The 14,428-nt window shown below is 58.8% G+C and overlaps 1 protein-coding gene and 1 long non-coding RNA gene across 2 annotated transcripts in view; both read right to left on the minus strand.

Moving 5' to 3' along the window:
- The window catches only part of MAD1L1 (mitotic arrest deficient 1 like 1), a 362,570-nt gene that overhangs the window by 25,463 nt on the left and 322,679 nt on the right, over window positions 1-14,428 (minus strand). The gene's annotated exons all lie outside the window — the stretch shown is intronic.
- LOC123382636 lies at window positions 1,060-8,156 on the minus strand. The gene is made up of 2 exons (XR_006591285.1): window positions 6,697-8,156; window positions 1,060-1,434 (listed from the first exon to the last, which is right to left on the minus strand). It is a non-coding gene; the product is annotated as an uncharacterized LOC123382636 (long non-coding RNA).

The following is a 14,428-nucleotide window of genomic DNA, read 5'->3' on the forward strand; positions in this document are numbered from 1 at the left end:
AGAATCCGAAGCAGGCCCCAGGCCCTGAGGCATGAGCACAGAGCCCAACGTGGGGCTCGAACCCACCAACCGTGAGATCACGGCTGAGCCGAAGTCGGACACTTAACCGGCTGAGCCACCCGGGTGCCCCCCGATGACGATTTTAATGCAGCTTTTCTGATCATCCTTCCTGAGCTTAAGATGAATAGTCTTGAATTGGACAGGAGGATACTATTTCTCTGCAGAGAAAGAGAAGCCAGAAAATACCCAAATGAAACCACGCGCTCAGGGGATGGTCTCGGGAGCAGCGCAGGGATGAGAGGGGCAGGACCGAGAAACCCGAAGAAGGATCCAGAGCAATCCCAGGCTCCGAAGGGCGGACGGAACAGACCGGAACCACGAGGGGGTCTCCAGCACTTGAGAGGCAACGCCAGAGTGTGGCGTTCTGTGGGCGGGGTCCCCAAAGGAGAAAGCAGCACAGGAAATAATACCTGAAGAAACCACAGCCCAAACTCCTCCAATCTGGCGAAAAACGTAAGTTCACGGAGCCTGGATCTGTCCTCCCGTCGTAAACCGAAATCGCAGACCCGGATGTCAAACCCAGAGCAAAGACTTTGAGAAGCAAACATACCAGAGGGTCTTTGGGAGCTCAGAATTACGTGCAAAAGCACAGTCCACACGGGAAAGGGCTGGTGACTCGGATGAACCCTGGGGATGAAACTGTCAGGGGAAGGAGGGGAGCCCCCAGTCTGGGAGGGGACGGGCCACTCGCAGACACAGCCAACTTGGGTCCCGAACAAAGAGCGCTCAAGGGCCGGCCGGGGGAAATCTCTCAACACGCGTGTTTGCAAAGAGGCTGGGCGGGTGGCAAACGAGCGCATCGGCCCTTTGGGAGACGCAGTCAAGGTGACCGTTGGTGCAAAACGGCGCCTCCGCTCCCAACCGCAGCGTCAGCATGTCAGAAACGTACAACGGCCCCGGCAGACGGTGATCCTACCGTGGGCACCGACCCGAGAAAGCCGAAAAGTTATGCAATTACACACTAATTACGCAAATAAAAATGACACAAAGATCTGTACCTGAAAGCTTATCGTGGCTTTATTCTCCATCCCCTCAAACCCACAAAACCCAAACGTCCTTCAGCTGGCGAGCAGGTGAGCCGATGTGGTACGCCCGCTCCAGGGAGCCTGCCCGGTCAGAGGGAGGACACCCCCGCCCCCCGCTCCCAGAGTCGCTCTCAAAGGCGTTGCACTGAGAAAAGCCAGACCTCCAGGCTGCAGGCGGGGCCCCGCGAAGGAATGATGCCGGGTGGCTGCCTCTGGGAATGGGGAGCCAGGCGGGTGCTGGGGTGCAGGGCAGAGGAAGCCTCGCTACGAAGGGCTGACGCCAGGGGGTTAGCAGGTTGACTTTGGGCGTGGCGACGTGACTCCGTGCATTTGCCAAATTCGTACGATCCTATGCCAGAAAAAGTGAATCTTACCGCATGTGAGCTAAAACATAAACTCGAAAAGGGAAAGATATCTTCCAAGACAAACCCTGCTTCGGTGTATTAGCAATGACCACCAGAACCACGTGGGAAAAGAACCCATTCAAAATCATCACAGCCTCGGGGCGCCTGGGTGGCTCAGTCGGTTAAGCGGCCGACCTCGGCTCAGGTCATGATCTCGCGGTCTGTGAGTTCGAGCCCCGCGTCGGGCTCTGCGCTGACGGCTCAGAGCCCGGAGCCCGTTTCAGATTCTGTGTCCCCCTGTCTCTCTGCCCCTCCCCTGCTTGTGCTCTCTGTCTCAAAAATAAATATTTAAAAAACCCTTTTTTTCACTGTCATCAGACGATCACGACGGCTGGACAGTCTCGGGATTGGGGTCTGCTATCTTCTTCCCTGTGTACTGGTCAGATTTTCGTCTCTTTTCTTTCCTCTCTCTTTTTAGTATTTATGTACGTATGTATGTATGTATTTATTTAGAGAGTGAGCAGGAACCAGCGGAGGAGGGGCAGAGAGAAACAGAGAGAGGGGGAGAGAGAGGATCCCAAGCAGGCTCCAGGCTGGCAGCATAGAGCCCAACTCAGGGCTCGATCCCCCGAATCGTGAGATCACGACGTGACCTGAAATCAAGCGTCGAACACTTATCCAACTGAGCCGCCCAGGCCCCCCTCTCGTGTCTCTTCGGAGTCTGGTAACTCTGGACCGCATCCTGGACATTTTGAGACTCTCAATGCCACCCAATATTCTAGAGAACGTGGCTGTGGTCAACCTGGTTAGGTCCAGACCGCAGGTTCTGGCTCCTTCTGTGGGTGGCGGTTCCAAAATCCGCTCAGTTTCCAGAGGCTTCCCTGCCTCGGTGGGGTCTACCTGGCTCGGGTGCTGTGGCGGGATCGGTGTGGGGTTTGGGTGGTGGCTCAGGTCCCGGGCTCTGGGATAGAACCGCCTTTACACAGGTCACGTCTGCTCCGCTCACGGTCCTGTGCTGGTCATCCAGAACGGTGTCCGTCCTATTCCAGTACCTGACTAGCGGCTTGCCCCGTGTCCTGTTAGCGGGGAGGCCAAGTGCCCCCCGTCCAGTACTTCAAGAACTGCTTCGGCCGTTCCGGGCCCTTCGGTCTTCATGCGAGTTCTGGGGTCAGCGTGTCCACTCCCACGAAAATCCCGTGGGCACGGCTAGCGAGTCACCGCCCGGTAGTGTTGCTCAGGCTCGAGGACAATTCGGTTTTCTGGGCATTTGTGGTAAGGACGGATGGTATTTTTTCCCTTAAATGCTTTCCCTTCACCTGTCGAGATGACCAAAGATTTTTTTTTTTTTTATCCTTTATCCTGTAACCATGGAGAAATGCATAAATACATCCATGGTAAAGCAGGCTCTCAATCCGGGGTTAAACCAAATGGGGTGACAGTGTGCGACACGGATTTTTAGTGCTACTCAGACGGTTTGCTAAATACGTATTTTTAGGATTTTGCATGTATACGTACCGGGGATTGCAGCTAAGTGTGCTTTTGCTTGCCGTCCTCGTCGACGGGCACGAAGATTTTCCAACCCTCACAGAAACGGCTAGGGAATGTTCTTTTTTGTTCTCTTTTCCGAAAGACTTTGAGTAAGGTCGGCACCACCTGTGCCTTGAATACGTTTAGCTAGAACCTTCCCGTAAAAAAGGCTGAGGCTAGTCTTCACGTTGTGGGAAGGTTTCTAAAACACAGGAGAGTTTTGCCGTTGTTATCACACCATTCAGGTTGTGGCTCTTGCGTTTTCCCGGGAACCTGTTTCATCTATATTTTCGAACTTGTGGGCAAAAAGATATTCGCGATCCCGCCTCGTTAACTTCGCCTCTGTCCTGCTGTCTGAAGCTGTGTCCTCTGTTCCAGTCCTAGGGCTTTTATTCCAATGATTATTTTAATCGATCGGTCTTGCCAGAGGCTTGTAAACTACATTAGTCTTCCCCCCAAACCAGCCTTATTTTTGTCCTTCCTCCCCTGTACCTTCATTTTCCACTTCATTCATTCCCATTTCGTCGTTTCCCCTCCATTTCTCTCTTTTTTAGCTTATTTTTTTGAGAGCGAGCGAGCGAGCATGAGCAGGGGAGGGGTAGAGAGAGAAGGCGAGAGAGAATCCCAAGCGAGCTCTGCACCATCAGCGCAGAGCCTGATGCAGGGCTCGATCTCGCGAACTGTGAGGTCATGACCTCAGATCACGACCTGAGCCGAAATTAAGAGTCGGGTCTTTCACCGACTGAGCCACCTAGGTGTCCGTTTCCCCCGTTTTCTTTGGAATTACCTTGTTGTTTTTATCTAAAGTTTTAAAAATGATTTTAAGTTTATTATGAGAGAGAGAGAGCGGAGGAGGGGCAGAGAGAAGAGAGAGAGAGAGAGAGAGAGAGAGAGAGAGAGAGAGAAAATCCCGAGCAAGCTCCCTGCTGTCAGCACAGAGCCTCACACAGCTTCTGTCCACCGCCCTGACCTGACGCCCTCCGGGCCTTCCTGCTTACTCGGCCACGGCCATGGCCACGGCCACGGCTGGGCTTCTTGCCTGCGCCTCTGTGCAGCCTCCTCCAGCCTCGGACCCGCTTCCCCTGCAGCCGCCTGCCCAGCCCGCCCCGCCCCTGCTCTGCCCGCTGGGCGCCTTCCCCAGGCCTGTCTCCTCCCCCAGCTTTCTCACTTCCCCTTCAGCTGCGTCTACCTGTGGTTCATTCAGTCTTTCCAAGGATTTCAAGTTTTGTTCCTGCTCATATCCGTCCTAGTTTGTGCCTTTCTTGCCCAGTCTTTCTATTCTCCCGCGTTATGCTTTCGTGCCCCTATTTTGTGTCTTTAAACACGTTTGTCTTACCCGCTGCTCCTGCTAAGTCACATCCGGAGTCTCGACAGACCTAGTTTCTTGTGTCGTGTCCGCCTCGTCAGCATGTTGCCCGACTCTTGTAGGTTTATTTTAATTTTTAAAAAACATTTATTTTTGAGAAAGCGAGAGACAGTGTGAGCAGTGGAGGGGCAGAGAGAGAGAGGGAGACACAGAATCCGAAGCAGGCTCCAGGGTCTGAGCTGTCCGCACAGAGCCCAACGTGGGGCTCGAATCCGTGAACCCTGAAATCGTGACCTGAGCCAAAGTCGGACGCTTACCCGACCAAGGCCCCCAGGCGCCCCTCTTAGAGGTTTTGAGATTTGAAAAACATTTCCGATGTGTATGTGTTTCATACAAATCCCTAAATAACTAGGTTTGACCTTGACCTTGGAGCTCTCTGAGGCCTGGGCTGAGATGTGCTCCTTCAGAGAAACCCGTTTGCCTCAGGCAGACCCGTAGCGCCGATGGGCTCAGGTTAAATTAGAATTCTGACCTTGCCATTCTCGGGGTCACGCAGAGTCTAAAATTCAGGCCGCAAACCCTCCCCAGGGCTGACCAGTGCCAGGAATTCCCCAGGGATTTTAAGAAAACACCAATGTTTCCAGGACTGACGTTGAGACCGCTTCCTACAGAAGGATGGAAACGTTTTCTGCTTCAGCGACTCACGGAGGGTGAGGCCCGTCCTGAGTCCCGCTGTCAGGCTGGGGGGTCTCTGCCCCACCCCTACCTGGGCCCCTCTGGGCACAACATACCGCCTGTCGCCCTGGGGGACACACAGTTCAGTACCCCCCCCCCCCCCCACCTCCTGGACTCCCGTTGGACTTTGTACCCAAGACTCAGGCTCGGCCCTCCTGGGCAGGGTCTGCGGGCCGTCCCCTGGCAGGGGGGTGGCCCCAGGGTGTTCGGTCCAGCACCTCTCACATTCTGGCTCTCGTCAGTATCTCCCGGGGCGGCCCGCGGTGTGGCGGGTGCTGGGGGGGCGGGGGCCACCCCAGAGCCCCCAGAGGTGGGTGCGCACCCGGTTACGCACATGGGGACCGCCAGGTCCGTGGTTCCGCATGAGGCCCACGCCCCTGCCTCAGGGGTGACATGCGAACTTGGGCTCGAGGACCATCTGGGTGGCTCGTGGGGACACACGCTCTGCTCGCCGTCCGCATCACTCTTGGTGCCACGGAGCCAGCTCTCGAGTCCACGCGGCTCACTGATCATGTGGTTTTTATGTAAGTTCTGTCTTCTGTTTATTCCTTCTTCCTATGATCCTTTTGGGTGTGTCTGATGTGTACATTCTCGGCTCTATTATTTCTTGTTTGGTCCCGCGTTCCTTCTGGCCGTCTCAGCTGAATCCCGAAGTGTAGACGTGTCGCGTTGTCTCCGGCCGTCCAGAGTTTCAGTGTGGTTTCTCACTTCCTCTTTGGCTCAAACCTTGTGTAGGAGACTACTTGACAAGTCTAATCCTAAAACGAGGGGGCGCCCGGGTGGCTCAGTCCGTGAAGCGTCTGATTCTCGGTTTTGGCTCAGGTCGTGAGCTCAAGCCCCGTGTGGAGCTCTGTGCTGACAGCAGGGAGCCTGCTTGGGATTCTCTCTCCCTCTTTCTGTCCGTCCCCTGTTCCTGCTCTCTCTCTCCCCCCCTCTCCTGCTCTCTCTCAAAATGAATAAATAAAACTTAAAAAAATAGACGTTTAAAAAAATAAAAGTCTAATCATAAAATGCGTATTAATTACGAGCCACGCTTCAGTGTCGGGATCTGGCATCGTAAGCATCGATTTGTGTGTGTGTTTCAACATATTGCCAATCTTTCTAAATGTCACATCGGGCGTGTTCTCTGCTTGAATGAAAGGTAATTGGCATGTATGTGTCTCTTGAGTAAATCCTGTTAACTACCGCGCTCAGGTCCCCCTACGTTTTCTTACCTTTGCCTCCTCGAGTGAGTCCTGCTCTGTCCCCAGCTCAGTGCCCGTAAGTTTCCAGATGGCCGCACAGGCGGGGGCAGCCGAGGGGGCCTGGGGGGCGTCCAGAGAGGAGGCCACACGGGGGTGGGGGTGCACCGGGCTGCTGCCCCCTGAGCCTCTCCCGCCCCCACCCCGACCGTGTCCCCCAGTGTGTTCGCGGCCCCCTCCCGGTGTCCCGCGTCCCGGGGGAGCACCCCTCTGCCCTCCCTGCACACTTCCCTGCCCGCCCCCCCCCCTTAAAATGCCGTGTGATTTCTCTCTGACTGGACCCAGATCACAACTTGAAAAATGAGACCAAGTGGCCCCCACAGCAAGTCGCAGGACGGAGAAGTATGAGGTGCAGGGAAGGACAACAGAAAAGTCATGAAACCAAAACCCGGATCTTTGAAAGGTCAATAAAATCAATACATCTTCAGCCCGAGGAGGAGGGGGAAATGATACATTACCAACGTCATAAATGAGACAAGGGGCCGTCGACGGGGCGTCACAGACAGCCTCGTGCTCACACATTCCCCGATCCTCGTGGGGCCCGGCCCCCGGCGCTCACGCAGCAGGTGCAGAGACACGCTGGACGGTCCTACACGGAGTAAAGAACCGAGCCTCCAGGCCCGATGGCCGCCCCGGTGCATGCCACCGGGTATTTAAGGAAGACGGGACACCGGCCGCCTCGGAAGCTCGGGACAGGCGGCGCTCAGCTTGTGAGGCCAGCGTGACTGATGCCAAATCAGGCAAAGAGGCTACAGAGAGATGGAAATTGCAGGTCATACAGACCCAAAACCTTCTTTAAAAAGTAGCAAACAGAATCCAGAAACGTCTAGAAAGGGCGGTCTATCGGGACCGGGTGGGGTTTATTCCAGGAATAAAAAGGTTGGTTCAACGTTAAAAACAACAACAACAATAACAACAGCGACGTAATTGACCATGTCCACCAAGTAGAAGAACCATGGCGTTAGCTCCCCAGGTACAGAAAAGCACAAATGTTCATAATAGAAGCTGCAAATTACGGACTGAGGGGAAGGTGAGTCAGACTCGGGGTTCAGAACAACCGGGACCATCGCGGGTGAGGACATGCGCACTCCCTCCTCTTGCAAGCAGCAGGGGAACACCGCCTCCCCCTCCCCTCCCCCCGGGTCACACGGGCGGCGGGTCCCAGCCATGAACGAAGGGAGGAGAAGCGCCCTCCTGATTTGCGGACACGACTTGCACTTGCGAGCCCAGTGAATCCAGAAGAATCTACAAGCCGTTGGAATAACAAATTCAGCAAACCTAAGTGCCACGTTCGAGCCCCAAGGTAAAGCTGAGGCATTAGAGGCCGGAATCCGCGGGCCCAGAACCGGGCCTCCCCCTCCGGCCCCGTGACACGTCGCGGGCAGTGTCACAGGACCACCTTCCCCATCCGTCAGTGGTTGAGGAGCCACTGGATCCCACGGAGGGAACAAGGAGCCTTCCCCTCGCCCACACGTGACTTCGATTTGAGGTGGGCCCGGCTCTCCGCGCGAAAGCTAAGGCGCGGTTTCCGGGAAGAAGCTAGAAGGTGCTCAGAGCTGGGCGCGCAAGGCTTCTCGGATCCCTCGCGAAGCGCTAAGCGCTGCAGGGAACGAGGCACTTGTGGGCGCGGGAAGGAGCACGACCAGAGGGAGGCCCGCGGCCGGAGCGCCGAAGGCCAGGACGCCTAGCGGCAGAAGCTTCGCGCCCGCAGTGCAGCAGGGGCTCCTACCAATCAGTGAGGGGGCAACAGGCCAAGCCCCGCTTCCCACGCCTGGCCGCGCGCAAGGGGCTCCGAGGCCCACCCCGTCCCCCCGCGGCCGCAAAGCGGAGCGAACCGGAGGCCGGCAGCTCTCAGATCCCGCAGGGAAGCGAGCTTCCGGGGGGAGACCAATGTCCCCTCGGGAGACAGACGAGCACAACTCACCGGGGCGCCCCAGGCAGGTCCTCAGCGCGCAGGGGGTGGGCGGCGTGGCGAGGCCGGGGGGGCCCGTCCTGGGGGCCGCACGCCCGTGAGAGCCTCGTGTCCGTGGGGTTTTGCGGATGGAGGGCGGAGCCCACGGATTCTGTGGGTGGAGGGCGGGGCCCACGGGTCTGTGGGTGGAGGAAGGGCCTGCGGGTTCTGCAGGTGGAGGGTGGGGCCCGCGGGTGGAGGGAAAGGCCCACGGGTCTGTGGGTGGAGGGAAGGGCCTGCGGGTGGAGGGAAGGGCCCACGGGTTCTGCGGGTGGAGGGTGGGGCCCACGGGTCTGTGGGTGGAGGGAAGGGCCCGCGGGTGGAGGGAAGGGTCCACGGATTCTGCGGGTGGAGGGCGGGGCCCGCGGGGTCTGCGGGTGGAGGGCGGGGCCCGCGGCAAACAGGCCGCGGCAGGCTCGCCCGGGAGTGGCCAGTTAGCGGGAGCCCACCTGGCCGGCCGCGGGGCGGGCCTTCCTTCCCGCAGGAACGGCGGGCACCGTGCAGGGCGGCAGCGTCTGGCCGGGGAAGCCCAAATTAAAGCCGGCTGGGATAGCGCTCATGAGGGTTGCTGGGAAGGAGGGCAGACGCCACGCGTCCCTGGGGACGTGGTCACCAGGACGCTGGCTGTCCGTGGATCGGAGGTGGCCCGACCCCTCCGGAGGCCGTTCGGTGGCCTCCACGGTGGCCCAACGCAGTGCTGCTGGGCGTGTGCCCGTGGAGACGTGGCAGAGACGTGGGATGGGGCAAACGTAGTGAAATATTAATTCGAGGGCAGGAGTGTGTGTTTTTTTCCTGTCTGATTTTGTTCGTGTAAAGTCCACAAGTGGGCCGGGCCTCTCCGGGGGCGAGAGGTCACCGGCAGGGCCTGTCCGGGTCGGAAGGAGGCGACAGTTTCTGGTGTTCAGACAATGTTCCATGTTGGGGGCTGAGCGCCTGGAGGGGTCACCGAACTGCGCTGGGATTTGTGCATCTTTTTTCATGTTTTCATGCTTCATTGAAAACGCTCCGGAGCGGGGATAGGGTGGCCGGCCTCATGCTGGAGAAGGGTCCACCTGTGACCCGCCTGCAGCCCGCGGCCGGGAAGCTTCACAGGTGCTCTCTGTTTTATTTTACTATATTTTTTATGTTTTATTTATTTTTGAGAGAGTACCAGCAGGGGAGGGGCAGAGAGAGAGAGAGGACACACAGAATCCGAAGCAGGCTCCGGGCTGTCAGCACAGAGCCTGATGTGGGGCTCGAACCCAGGAACCGGAGATCATGACCTGAGCCAGAGTCGGACCCTTGGCCCACTGAGCCACTCAGGTGCCCTGACAGGTGATCTCTTGAAAATGAGGCCACAGAGTCACTGCAAGAAGTCAGAGCGTCCCCCACCATCCTGCAGCGGCGACCTCGCTGTGGGGTCTCTCAGTACCAGGGGTGGCTCTGTGGCGGGGTCTAGGGGCCTGGTGCCGGGGGATGGGGAGAATGGCCCCCGAGGGAGACCCGCCGGTCCTCGGACACCTGATTTACGGTGGCGTGGGCGGGGAGACCGCGGGGGAGAGGGGGCCGTGCGCCAAACGCGGCCAAGACAATTAGTTATTCGTGTGGAAAAAACGAAATTGGATTTCTGTCTCACTCCATAAATAAGAATCGCTTGCAGACGACAGCGCGCGGCGTCCCCACGGCCTCCCTGTGTGGGGAGGGGGTGCCGAGCGCACGGGAGAGGCAGACCTTTGACTGCATTAGCGTCGAGAGCTTCGTGTATGGAAAAATAACCTAAAAAGGGGAAAGGTGAGTCATATGGTGGGAGGAGCTGTTTGCACGGATAAACCAGCAAGGCATCGATGCACAGAGCGTTGGGGCCAGGGCCGCGGGAGACCCGCAGCCCGCAGAGGAGTGGGAAGTAGGCGGGGCCGAGCAGCTCATGGGGTGTGCGGAGACCCGGCCCCCGCGTGGAGGGGATGGGGCACAGGTTCCGGCGCCCCCGAAGTCGCGGGGCTTCCTGTCCCCAAGCCCGATGCCGGCGGACCCCTCGACCCAGCCTTCTGATCCTCGATAAACCCTGAAGAAACACTTGATCCTGAGCCCGACGAGGCACGCGCTGGGTCGTCCAGGTGGCTTTTAGTAGCGAAACCTGGGAAAGCGGCCGGATGTCCACGTGACGCGCGAACGGGTACACCTGTGCTGGGAAGCTCCCCGCCGTGGAGTTGTGCCCGGAGGCCGGACGGTGTCACCGCGGGGCACGGCGGCCCCGGCAGACCGCCGGGCGTCACGCGTGGGTCCCGCACCGTAAGCGCGAGCGCACCCCGAGCCGCGTGCCGTTCTGCGCCGTGTGACCCTCGGGCGAGAGGACGGGCGGCGCCGCCTCGGGGCGGAGCCGGAGGCGGCGGAGTCGGAACCGGAAGGCACTGGGGTTCCTCGCGGTGACCTTGGGAGGGGGCGGTGGGCCTGCGAGGTCCCATTGCGCGCACATGAGTGCGCACATGAGTCACCCAGCGCGTCACATGTCACGGGACCACATTAATGAACAGAGATGCACGTTTCTGAGGCCCGAGCGTCTCGGAACAGTCCGTGTCCATCGAGAGGAATGACGGACGCTTCCTGCCGCTTAACGGACGCGCCTGCGGCGATGCCTACGCTCGGTGCTACTCAAACCGCCTTCACTGCTTCCCGCCGGGGGCTTGCTCTCCGTGAGCTCGCGGCCTCCCGCGCCTCCAGGCTGGACGGCACCTGGGGGGGGGGGGTCTGAGCGGCCCCTGAGCGCCCGCGGGCGGGGGTCTTGCCCTGGCCACCACGTGCGCCTGCTGCGAGTTGGAGACCCGAAGCTCCGATCCGCCCTCCCATCCGGTCTGGGTCCCCCCCTCCCCCTCCCCCGCCTCTCGGCGCCCAGTTTTGAAGGGCAGAAGCCAGCCGCACCCCGCTTCCTCTGCAGGGTCTCTTCTCACAGCCTGGTTCCCTTAGCTGGGAGGCGGGGTCAGGGCTCCCCCATCCCCCCCCCACCGCCTGCCTGCCGGCTTCTGGGGGGGGGGCTGCCCAGCGCACCCTCCCCGGCCTGCTGTCTGTTGAGTCTGTCCCGGGTCTTGAGTCAAGGCTAGAAATGCAGCTCCGGGAGCCACTTGCTGGGCCCAGGGTGCTCGGAGGGACAGCCCGTCACACAGTGTGACGTCGTGACCTTCTTGGACCCTGGGCTGGCGATGGAGACGCAGGGGACGGTCACCGTGGCCGAGGAGCGAGCTCGGCCCGGTGCCTCGGCCGCCCCACGGGGCCCTGTCCTCGGAGGCTGGTCGTGGCCGCCCCGGAGATGAGCTGTCACCCGCACACCCCGGGCTTCCCGGCGGGATCTCTGTATCCGGGGGAGAGGAGTCTCCCCGCTCACCGCGTGGTGCCTAATATTGCTAATCTGATGCATCTATTAAGCATATTTCCCTAAATATTTAAACACTTGCACAATTAATGAATCCCAACTAGAAAAATTAACCAATAAAATTTCCCAGATATTTAGATATTGATTACAAACTTTAATCAAATGCTTCTACATGTTTAATTAAAATCACAAGCTAAAGATACCAGATTTGCTCGAAGCGCCTTTACAACCAGGTACAGCCTACGCGCTGTGTCTCCCCACAATCCACGTGCTGAGGCCCTGACCCCACCTGACCGCCTGGAGACGGGCCTCCAGGAGGTGACACCTGAAGGGACACCCGAGCGCCCTCTCCGACCTCACGAGGACAAGGCCGGCCAGGGGCTCCACCGGAAACCGGCTTTGCTGGTCCCTGACCCCGTGACCTGAACGTCTGTTGCTGGGGCCCCCGGTCCAGGACATTAGTCAGGCGGCTCCAGCAGGCTAAGACACGGGTTCATGACCGTGTGGAGCTGTGCCCACCGGGTGGCCTGTCCCGTCCGCGGAGGCCCCTCGGTAAGGAAGAAAAGCCTTACAGTTTCTTTCGCTGAAACCAGTTACCGGCGACGCCTGGTTTTCTCTGTTCTCGCGTCGCCCCGAGATCTCTCCACGGTCGGTGGCCACGACTTTCCCTCCCACGCCCTCCCATCGGCCTCGCCTGCAGGATCTGGGTTCTCCTTGAACCCACTTCTCTCCCGTATGCCTCCCAGTGAAGTGCCATGGGGGAGCTGGTCTGTCCGTGTCGGGCCGCCCCCTGCCACCGTCCGCGGGGACCTGGGGCCGTGGGCCCCTCAGCAGCACGTCCTCCTTGACAAGTAGCGTCCCCCGGAGGCGAGGGGCCCTCTTCCTCCTATCGCCGTGTGCCTGGGGCTTCGCACACACTGGCGTTGTCCCCAGTGACTCATTCACCTGTGACCTGTGTGTTCCCGGTGCTGAAGGGCCACTCCCTGGGCAGTGAGCCTGTCCGGCTGGCGCGTGTCCCCCAGCCCACGGGTCTGCTTCCCAGGACGCCGGCCGTGGCTGCAGCGGGGGGGCCACCCGAGTGTCTGCTGCTCCCGAGATGCCCACGCTGTTCGGCACCGACGTAAAAACACACCAAATACTTGATCGTTAGGCCGACGGCAGATTCTACGTTCTTCCGATCTCTGCACGCACCTCACACCTGACCTCTGCTGTGTTCACATCTCTGAGCCTCAGTTTCTCCTCCGTCACGCGGGATGACACCGTGGGTACGTCAACCCAGGACCGGTCATTAGGACGCCCGCCCTGCACACGTCCTTGCCCTTTGACCCCCCAGCTGCCCTTTGACCCCAGGCATTACTGGCGATTGCTGCAAAGTAATCATAACCAGAGGGGGAAACCGACGTCCCGACAAAAGGGATCCGACAAAGAGAACACGCGGGGGCCGGGCGCGCAGAAGCGTCACGACACGCTGTGCACCCACGTGCACACACACGCTCAAGGGGAAAGTTCCGGAAGACGCGCCAGCCAAAGTGCACAGTGATTATGTTCCTTTTCTTCCTGAGACTTTCCTGCATTTTCCAAATGTTTGACAATGGCTGGTATGAATAAGAAAAACAAACCCCCCACGTACGTGTGTTTTTTAAGCAGAAAACACCACCGCTGCCTCCTGCCAGGGTCGCCGATGAGAGAGGGTCACGAGCCTGGGGCCTGGTTCCCTGCGTGGCAGCCGTGGGGCCCCGGGGACCCAGGATCCCGGGATGCGGCCGCAGGAAGGGCGCAGGCTGGCGTCTCTGGCCCCCTGGCCCGCATTTCACCCTCAGACCCTTGGTCAAGCCAGCCTCAGGCCAGCTCAGAAGGGGTTAAGATGTGCCACCGATGCAAATTAGGTTTAATTAATCCTTTTCATCAGTTGCAAATATACCTTCTGAACCCTATTAAAAACATGAATATGCAAATGCAGACCTTTTTAAATTCTCATGTTCAAGGACTTGGTGTTGGGGTTTGATTAGTGAATTCCGTTAACAGCCTGTAAACCTGCTGCAAAATTTAATTTCCATTTTCAGTTAAAAAAAAAAAGGAGAAAAGAGTCATGACGGCTGTTGGTAATTGGGCTAATTACGGTGTTACACTCACGAGACCACACAGGGAGCCCTGGCGGGCGGAGGGGGCAGCGACCGGGCAGGGGGAGGGCGGCCCCCAGCGGGCAGTCCATTTTCGAGGTGTGGAGACTGAGGCTCACTGTGGGGAGACCGGGAGCTGTGTAGGCTGGGGCAGAGCCAGCGTGGGAGGGCCACCGGGCGCCCAGGCCGGGCTCCGGGGGGGGCGCCCTGGGTCCCTGTCTGTGGGGGACGCCGCTCACCGCCCCCTGGTTCTTCCGGGTCCCCATGGACTGCCAGGTCACCTGCTGGGACAGCCACTTCTCTTAGTTGACAGGGCCCTTCGCACGCACAGTGAGACCCCGAGTGACCTGTGGTGGACACGACAAGGTCCTGTCCCAACGGGGGAGGGCGGCAAGTGGGACAGAAGACAGCGGATTTCCCAGACGCGGGGGACGGTAAAAACACAGTAAAGTGATGTCTCGTTAATTATTTACACTGATTACACATTGAAGTAACCTTTTGGAATCGTTGGTTTAAATAAGATCTGTATCTTAAACTTAACTTCACCTGTTTCTTTTTATTTTTTTATTAAAAATTTTTTTTTCATGTTTATTTTTGAGAGAGAGAGACAGAGACAGAGCGTGAGCGGGGGAGGGGCAGAGAGAGAGGGAGACACAGAATCGGAAGCGGGATCCAGGCTCCGAGCTGTCCGCACAGAGCCCGACGCGGGGCTCGAACCCACGAACCGCGAGATCATGACCTGAGCCGAAGTCGGAAGCTTAACCGCCTGAGCCAGC

This window comes from Felis catus, chromosome E3 (genome assembly GCF_018350175.1).
Source record: "Felis catus isolate Fca126 chromosome E3, F.catus_Fca126_mat1.0, whole genome shotgun sequence".
Taxonomy (NCBI): Eukaryota; Metazoa; Chordata; class Mammalia; order Carnivora; family Felidae; genus Felis; species Felis catus.